The sequence below is a fragment of the Podarcis liolepis genome, assembly GCF_965112155.1.
Source record: "Podarcis liolepis genome assembly, chromosome: 14".
Classification (NCBI taxonomy): Eukaryota; Metazoa; Chordata; class Lepidosauria; order Squamata; family Lacertidae; genus Podarcis; species Podarcis liolepis.
This window is the reverse complement of record NC_139569.1, coordinates 31,647,042-31,657,054: the sequence shown is the minus strand read 5'-3', so window position 1 is coordinate 31,657,054 and position 10,013 is coordinate 31,647,042.

The window sequence follows — 10,013 nt, the reverse complement described above, 5'->3', positions numbered from 1 at the left end:
TCGAGACCATTTATTTTAGACATAGGCTGGGGTTCAATTTATTATAAGCAAATTCTTAGAGTCCATCTATCTGTTTATATCACACTTATCGAACCGAACGGAAAAGTTACGTCTCCCGGCGCAGAGGCGGCTTCGAACAGAGCATGTTTCTAAGGTTTCTGATTCCAGGCTCATGCCTCGTTTTCACAATCTGTGAAGCAACTCAAAGATGCTGAGCAGAGGAGCAGAAGAAGGTACAAACATTTGTGCATCTGTGATGCGTTTTAAAAAATATTGTTGTTTCCCTGGCTTCTTGATATTTCCCACCCATCATTAATTCGTGTGGAGTGTTTTCCAGAGTAAAGAAAATAAGGGGGGGGGGAGGCAGGGGAGGGAGTGAGAGTAAAAATGAGTCTAAACAGATTCTACCCTGAGAACAATAGATTCAAACAGCTGCGACAGGTGGACCCCCGTGATAAGTGAGGAAGACTTCTGTCTTACAATTCTGAATATTAGAGAGGACATAATACGCGGAGTCCACTTTCCTTAATAACAAAGGATTCAAAAGGCGGGAGGGGGTGGAATTGAAGAGCCACGCTTTGATCACGTACATATAAAGGGGCTATATAGAGATAGAGAGATAGACAAGAAGACAGACAGTCACGAAATTTGGGGATAGTGTGAAGCTTTGTGTTGTTATCTTTTTAGACAAGCGCACCTCCCAAATCCTTGGGAGAAATGTCTGCGGGTGTCTGACCTTAAAATAAAAAATAAAAATAAAAAGAAAGAAAGGAGAGAGTAGGCGAGAGAGGGGAAAGTTGGGGGGGCGGGGGAGAACCGAAAAAAATACTCCCCCCCAAATAATATTATTGCCGTTACGTCTCCTACCACAAAGATGCAAAGTAAGGCTGTGGAATTTGTATTACAACCCGATCATAATGTTTCAGCGGTGGAAAACATGTAGCCAGAGGGTGTTGCTAATGATTCCTGGATTAGAGAGAGAGGGAAAGGAGGGGGGGGGAGGAAACTGCTTTCATAAAAAAAAGCAGTCTGAAATTTAACCATTAATCCCAGGCACCGGAATATATCAAACCATCCCACACACCGCAGAAGGGGGAGGGAGGGGTGGGGAGGGGAAATCTATCATTAGCTTGATGCACACGCCAGGATTTCTATACTTTTCTCCCTTAAGCCTGCTCACGGCCTGTTCCTTGGAGATCTGAGGCTGTGGTGCTCAGGGTCGCTGAGGGTGGAGGTGAGGGCTGTTTAAACTGGGTGGGGGAGAAACACTGCAAACTTTTTTCCGGGTGGGGGCTATGCAAGGGGAGGGGGAGCTGACCCATTCCCCATGGCAGGTCAACGGGAACTGCAATGAAAGGGGAGGTTTGCATTTATGGGTCAGGGGTGGGTAGGGAGAGAAGGCACCCTCCTTCTCAAGGCCGAGGAGAGGAGAGGTTTCTGATGTGAGGGGGGACTCCGGGTTGCATAGCAGACGCGTGGTTGTGTCGTGCGATTTCTCTCTCTCCCTTTTGCAAGATATATGTCGCTGGAGGGAGTGAGGAGATTTCCTCCAGGCTTTCGCAGAGGACCACGCGCCCCAGAGTCAGGGCCTTCCTAGTTCACGCCACATAGTAGTCTCCCCCCACCCCGGGCAACCCGCGCGGTAAAGGATAATGTTCTATCCTGGAAACTGGAAAGGAGGAATCTACGAGCAGAGCTGCAGGAGAAGATCGAAGAAAGAGTCTCATGGCAGCCAAGGAAGTGGACTGAGAGTCCACGAAAAGCCCAATGGGTTAGGCTTTAGAGAGCTACGAGGTTCTCTGTTCCTTTTGCTTCTGGAATCTGGAAAACCCCGGGGATAATCGGTGGGGAAGAGAGGAAATTGATCGACTGACTGACGCCTAGGAGCAAGTCCTGGTGGCAATAAGGCGAGAGCAATAGCCCCGACTCCGGGACTCCCTGAAACGTGTTGAGTTGTTTACAGCAAGGTGGTTGGTGCTTCTTTGAAGCAAAGTGTGTGTGTGATTAACTCCTCCCTCAACTTGCGATGTCCTGCACTATTTCCCAGCTTGTTTGTCTCAAAGACTTTCCCCAACAATCCGCAAAGTAGCCCCAATCTCTTCCTCATACATCACTTCAGGGGTACTTCATCACTTGAGAATAAAACAGGCGGTTTAAAGGAAGTGCGCACAAGGCCAAGTTCTTCGTCCAAACAGAGGACCTAGTTGCGTATTACTATAAATGAACCGCAGTGCCTTAAAACGAGGAGCTCGCAGCACTGAGAAATTGGCATCACTCCGATTTCAATAATTAGATTTAGAATATGTAGTTTGGACTGTTTCATAGCTTCTGCGCAGCCTGTCTCTTTCATTCCAGCATCGATAGGTATATGGTTGGGATGCTAGGGTTCCTCTCGAGGTAAGTCTATCAAAGAGGAAGAGGACTGAATAGAAGAGGCGTCCACCGGCATCCAAATCATCCTTCTCTTTGAAGTCCCATAAGATAGGAGACAGAGAGAGCGCTTCAGCTGAAATTTCAATTGTTATTGTTCTTGAAATAGCTTAGACCTGTCCTTCACTCCGATTAATCCAATCTCCCCCTGCCTTTCATTATCGTAAGAACAGAATGTCCTGGTTGATAAAACTAGACCGCTATGAAAGTATTGGCCTTCTGTTGTTCATGGATTCAGAGGTATACTGTTCCTGAACATGGAAGATTGCTTTAGCTTTCATAGATAGGAAGCACTGACGTATCCACCATACTCTGTCTTGATTTTCTCCAGCCTTCCCTGGCTGTCTGCCCTCCATATGCTTTTAGACTACAACTTCCATAAGCCTCAGCTACCACTAGGGCTGATGGGAGATATAGTTCAAAGCACATAGGAAAGATTGGCTTAATCCGGGGTCAACTCTATCACGGTATAAGGGCCATCAGCACATACCTTATGGTAGCGAGTCATTAAACCGATTAAATAAAGACGAACTCTTCTGCCCTCAGTCCAATCTGATCCATAACTTAACATCCATTACTGTAAAAGGATGGGATACCTTGGGCCCAGCCGGGTTCAGTCTCTCCCCCAAAAATTCTCTGGGGCAACTGTGGGCGAGGCCAAGAAAAAATGGGCGTGCCCACCCCACAACCCCGCTCCCCATATACACCCATGTACAGGACTCTTTCACCCTACTCGTTTACTTCCCCTCAATAATTTTACAGCGCAAATCGATGCATAATTACTTTCAAATCGGGCCCATTGAGTTCAATGGGATTTGCTCCCAGGCTAAATTCCTTAGCTTAGTTTTCGAAATTGAAACTAGAATAATAATGAATGGATGGGTGACAAAGACTATTGGATTCAGTGGCCCTGACTTGATGGTGGTGGAGGAGGTGATCTTGAATATATTTAAATTTTAAATGTAAAGTTCAATATGCCAGCACCATCCCACAGATAATGGGCGAGTCCTTGCCCCTGGACTCCCGTACGCCAAATATGACCATCAGCATCTTGTCACAGGATTGTGATAGCTCGCGAATCTTTGCAACTGCCATCCCCCTATAACTGAGGGTTGGCGGGGGGGGGGGAGGAATGAAACAGGGGTGGTGTGGGGCTTGTAACCGTGGTTGTGCTGGAGAGTTTCTTTCATCCTGCCTGGGAATGCCTGCTTTGAGTACCATGTGTGCGAAGCACAGTAAGGAGAGGGGAAGCGGGGTGGGGGGTGGATATTAGATGTGTGTATGAGAGAGAATGAGAGAGTTCTTGTACAAGATCTCGAGAAAGAAATGTTCCCTTTGTAAATCCCAGGAGTATCAATTGGCTTTGCTTGCTGCAAGATACAGAGCAAAGGAGGCGCCCTGTTGGACATCAATGGGGAAGAAGGGAGGTGGATGATTCGCCCCCTAGCCTTTGTCATTCAGCTGTGGCGTTTTGCTGCTGCTGCTGCTGCTTCTGTGGCTAAACTTCAGGCATGTTTAGAGGCGTAAAACAACACCCAAAATTGCGCGAGGAAAAATTGCGCGCGGGAGTGTCAGAGCTGGAAAGCGAAGTCTCGTGGGAGGAGAGGGGAAGGGGCGAAATGCGGAGCTCCTCGCCTGACTTCTCCCTTCCTCGTTAGACAGCGCCTGCTCAGAGCCTTGAACGCGCAGAAGAAAGCGCTCGCAGCAGCTGATTCCCCCGCCCACACACACAGCCGGTTCCCCGGCCTAGACCGCTCCGTCTTGACGTCATCAATTTCAGACGCGAAATTGACGAGGTCCGCTCTGGGTTTCTAGGGAAAGAAGAAACAGGTGTTGTCAGCTAAGTGCATCCGGGGGGAAGGGAGGGAGGGAGGGTTGCATGTCTTGGGCTGGGTGGGTGGATGGGAGAATCGAGATTAAGGAATAAAGAATTGGCAGTCTGGTGGCCTTAATCTAGGTTAATTTGGTCCCCACTCCCCCTTTTGCAAGAGCTATAGAGTCAGGGAAAGAGAGAAAATGGACCACAAGGGCCCATTCATTCTCTCTCTCTCACACACACATTCTGAACATTTTACTGATCTCCTACAGTAGCGTCAGAATGAGAAATGTTGCATAAAGGCAACGTGTCAGGATTCCACCCCTCGCATCCTACACATCCCGTTCCACTACTTAAGTTTAATTTCCCTGGACATTCCCACTGTACATGGCAGCAAACTCCATTGAAAACAATGGGATTTACTTCCAAGTAAACATGCACAAAAATTGAATTGGGGACGCTTTATTAGAACCCCTCGACTTCTTCCTCACTTTGTCCACCATTCAGATACACCTTTGACACGTTTTGTTTAGGAAGTGGCGCTATGGCAGTATAGTCAATTCTGTCGCCTTCCTTCCTTCCCCTATATTAAATATAGTTTCTTAATCCTTCCCTTCTTCCTTCCGAGAGGTATTATCCTTTGCCAACTTTTGCACGCCACTGTATGTGTGAGTGATTATATATATATATATATATATATATATATATATATATATATATCCCATATATATATATATATGACCCGAGACTGGTGTTTGTTTGTTTTTTGTTTGTTTGGCATGATATGCTCTCGCGAGAGAAAGGAAGGCGGTAAGAAAATGCGATGAGTGGGTGGTGGTTGTTTTTTGTTTGCTTTTTTGATCCCTCGTAGGGATCGCCTTTCTTATGTATGATGATAAAGCATAATTCCGTCAAGTAAAGCACTTTAAAACCTCGTGGATTTCAATGAGGGGTTACTTTAGAAACAACAACCAAAACACCTGTTTAACTGTCTTTTTGAAAACTATGGAACTTCAAAGTACCTATCCCTGGCCGGCTGGTATGTGTGTAATGTTTTATACCTACAGTTGTATGTGCGTGTATACACACATGAGATTTTCTTACTTACTTCTACAAATCTAGCCGTTCTCTCGCAAGAGTCTGTCATTTCAGAGTTAAAAATAGTCTCAGGTCATAATTAAGAGTAGCATTACGCACACGCATATATGTAGATAGATATATACAGTGGCGTGCAAATATTGTCACAGGAGAGTGAATTGTGTTCCTATGCTACCTCTTGGAAGGAAGGAGTTGAGAAACCATATTTAACAGAGAAATAAAATACACCCCCCTTTTATTTCAGGCATATTATCTTGCGAATATTGATAGAGGCCATGGGAGAGATATTAACAATCGAAGATGGAAGAGGCGGCCCTTCTCATACGTCATGTTCAGTACTAGCAAGTCCTGCTGCTCCACTTAATATAATTAAGATGGGATAACTCAAGTGGCCTTGGAAGGAAACAGATATTAATGGATTGCAAGGGAGAGCATTTGCGGGGAGAGATCCTGATGGAGCGGCGGTGGCGCGCCTTCCCCAAGGCGAGACTGCGCGTGAAGATAGAGACCCAGGCGGAGTCCTTGCGTGCTAGCTGAAATACCAGGCACCCCCCAGCGCGCATATCGGCAGCTCAGATGCGCCTGGGTGCATTAGAGAGATCCACTTGGCCGAGGTGACCCCCAGACGCGGAGAGGCGTGTCTCCGGACATCTATACGCCAAGAAATGGGCACCCTGTTTGATTGAGCGCTTTGAGGGTGTCGCTGTTAGAGCGTCCAGGCAGGGGGGGGTCGTGTTTGTGTGGAGAAGGGGGGGCACTCCTTCTTTAATTATCCAAGCTGACACACCCTCACTTTCAGCCAGAATTTGGTTTCCAGGCCCAAAAGCCAGCCGAACCCAACGGCCCTGCGTCTCCAAGCGATTTACACCCACCGGGTGTTCAAGGGGCTTCGATGGGTTTAAAGGCAAATACTTATTAGGATGTGTTGAGATTGTGAATCGGGGGGAGAGAGAAATGAGAAGTGAAATTATACATGGGGCGGCCTTTTCTCATCTTCCTCGGGCTGGAATCCACAATGGGTTGATTATAAATATTGCATCACAAACCTGGGTAGCCCTTGGGTTGTGTCATTCTTGCGTCTTCCTTGGTCAGCTTTCATATCAACAGGCGAACAGGGGTCATTTTAATTTTTGTTCAACACCCGTACCCCAACACAGCATCTGATGTTCTTCCACGTCCATCTGGTTATAGCGTCACTTCCCTCCTCCCACCCCAAATATGCTTCCTCCTCCCTTGCCAATGTAATCCACACTTGCATGTTGGTGGATAGGGACCCCATCGTCCACTGAGGACGATTTCTTCGTAGCGGTCCTGAGTCTGCCGAATTACGTAAGCCCGGCTTCCAAGCGACCCCTACCACCGCTCGTGGAATATTAATCAAATCAATCAAGACTGACAAATGAGAAATATTGGCGAGAAGGTGGCAATTTACAACTTTGTTATTAGTTAAGAATCGCCCGCCTTGTAAGAGTAATTAATAACTCTCTTGGATAGAGACAAGCTGAAGGCAAAAAGAGAAAAGAGAAAAGGGAAAGAGGTAGGGCAGCCCCTTGAAAGAAAAGAGAAGGACAGGAGGAGAAGTGAGTTACATGTCAGCGAAAGAAAGCATAGAAGTACTGGGGTTTTTTTATAAGAGAGATTAATGGTCGTGTGAATTAGCATTTCCTGCATGTGCATTATAGATTTCCTTTTATGTATGCTTGTATATATTTCAGAATTATTAACACACACACACACACACACACACACACACACACACACAATGTACATGCAGATATAAATACACGCTAGTTTGTTTAAAACCAAATAGACAGACAGACAGGAGGAAACGCATCCATCCATCCGTCTGTATGTCTATATTACCTCCCCTCATTCTTACAATCACATTACAAGGGGTATACAATTTCAGGAAAAGGGGCAATCAATTCGCAGAACTGGAGCCATTCTTTTCCTAAAGCATCTTTCCACCTTTTCTTTTCAAATGTTCTTTTAAAACGACTGGTCCTCCAAACTCAATTCATAATAAGAAGCTGATTGCTCTCTCCTCAAAGCGAGCACAGTTCGGCTGCAATCCTACGCGCACGTAACTGAGGAGTGAGCCCCACTGAACGCAATGAGTCTTACTTCTGAGTAGGCATGCATAGGATTGCACGGTTAATTCTCCAGACACCCATCTTTCTCATTCCTTTCTTCACACACACACACACACACCGGCACCTTCAAGCTCCACCCCTCTAATTCCAGTCCAAAACATGTCTTGTTTTTCTTACGGACACATAAATCACCCCTGATGGTTCAAGACTATAGTGAAGTAAATCGGCTTACTGTGAGTAAAGGTCCAAGTCTTCCGGATTCCTTGTGCCACTGGTTGCAATTCCACAAACATCACCATCACCATCATCAAACAAACAAACAAACTTCCCACTTTTTAAAAAAACAACAACAAGTGGGCTATATATATATATATATATATATATATATATATATATATATATATGGGGCCGGGTGATATGGGGGGGCGTAGGAGGGACAGAGGCAAACTTTATCTCTTCTGTTTTTTTATAAGCTGCCAGCCTTTGCCTCTGCTAAAGCCCAGGCTTGGCTTTACAAAAGGTAGCCCCCTTAGATTGAGATTTATTGGTTTCCAAATGAAAAGATTCATTTGATATAAGAGGTTAACTCAAAGTTCCTTAAACCGTGACTGGCATCGCCAAAGAGGTTTTTTGCCTACTCAGCACAAAGGCAGTTCAAAGGAGCCTTTAAAACACACACACACATCTACATACACACAAACACACTCTCACACTTGAGACTCAACTGCAATTTTCTTTTCACTTTTGTTTCTTTCTGCTATTACAAAGCCCCCCCAGCCTCTTTGTAGGTAGCTGGAGGGGTCTCCCCCCCACAAGCTGAACTTTGCCATTTTGGTGTTGACCAAATCCCCTCCCCCCTCATTTCTGCTTGTGTGTGTGTGTTTTAAACCATCAGTGAATGGAAAGCATGAAAAGATTAATCAATTTTTTTAAGAGAGAGAGAGAGAGAGAGAGAGAGAGAGAGAGAGAAATGACTGGAGACAGAAGAAGAGATAACTGGTAGAATTTGAAATGCAGAAAGAGAGAGATTGGGAGGGTTAGAGGAGGGTTAGAAGGAAGTAAAGAGGAAGAGTTGGAATGAGGCAAAGGTATAAATGGGGATGGAAGAGATGGAGAATGACGAACAAAGGTCCTGTTGGTCCTACTAGAGAATCCAGACCTGCGAAAGGAGAAGGTTGTTGGCCGTGTGTGTGTGTGTGTGTGTGAGAGAGAGAGAGAGAGAGAGAGAGAGAGAGAGAGAATCCTGCGTGTGAAGTCTGCTATGGAAATGCTAATGAGATAAAATTAACCCGGCTGTTTGTTACGTTGGAGAGAGAGAGATCACTGCCTGACCCAGAGGCGATGGGGACATCTTACTTCTAGGCAAGATAGGCGAGACAAGTGCGGCAGTGGAGAGAGAGAGATGGAAATATGAGGTATTTTAGTGGCTGCTCTGTTTTCTAAAGAAGGCCTGGGGTAAACGAGAGTCTGAGGATTAAAGAGCCCCTGGCTGTCTCCATGTTCTGTGAACGATCCTCTTCCTTCCCCGCGCCACTCCACCCACAATCCCACCCACCCCCTTTTTTCACTGGGGTGGGGGGGGGGGTGTTGAAGAGAAAGAAGCAAGCCTTTGAAATGAACAATGTCTACTTTCTTTTCTCTGGGTCCCGAGTCTTCAGACCGGAGTATCTGAAATCTCTTTCTGCTCCTGGTTCCCCCCTCCTTTCTCTGTCAAACACATGCACACATTGTTGCGAACCTTTATCTAAAGAGTATCGCCCTTGTAGTTAGATGAAAACAGCAGGGAGACGTGGACACTTTTCATAAGAGAGAACTGACGTGGGGAATGTTGGGGTGTGATCTTCATCACCATCATCATCATCTCGAATATGGATTTTTGGGTAAGGGTGTGTGTCGAATATAGGGACAGAAGGATTAAGCACGGTTTTCATAACGCCTCTGAAACCTCGAAACAAATCATCTCGCTTAGGCAAATCTAAGCAAAGGGCAGGAATTGTGTCTTCACAATCAACTGAGATGTCTAGGCTATCACTTCCATGGGGCCTGGCGGGTGCTTGCGAATGTGGGACTGTTCTTGTTTTTAAATAAGACGTCAGAAAGAGTGTGTGTATGTGCGCGCGCGCGTCCGGGCCCTACCCACACGACTAGGAAGAGTGGCAATACCAAATAATAAAATGAATGAGGGTTTAACAAGCGTGGGTGGCGACGTGGGAAATAACAGAAGCGGGTGGAGAAGTGCGTGTATGTATTGAGGGGCGGAAGAGTATTTACCAGTCGCAGATCGTAATGAGAGAAAGAGCAAAAGTAGTAAAAAAAAAAAAAAAAGTAATTTCAAGAATCAATAACAGTGTAAGGGCGATGCCCTTCCAGCCTCCTGCTGTGGAGCTTTGCCTCTGATAGCAGTGATGTCCGAGGCGCAGGAGACTGTGGGGAAGAGCTAACCTAGTCAATTTCACGTCGGTTTCGCATCCAACGTTGCCAGTTTCCGAATGGACCGCCTCCCTCACAGGATGGTCTCAAGCTCTTTCGGTTTCTCGCTGGCTTGAAGACAGGGAAGGAGAAGGGAGAGTTTTTCC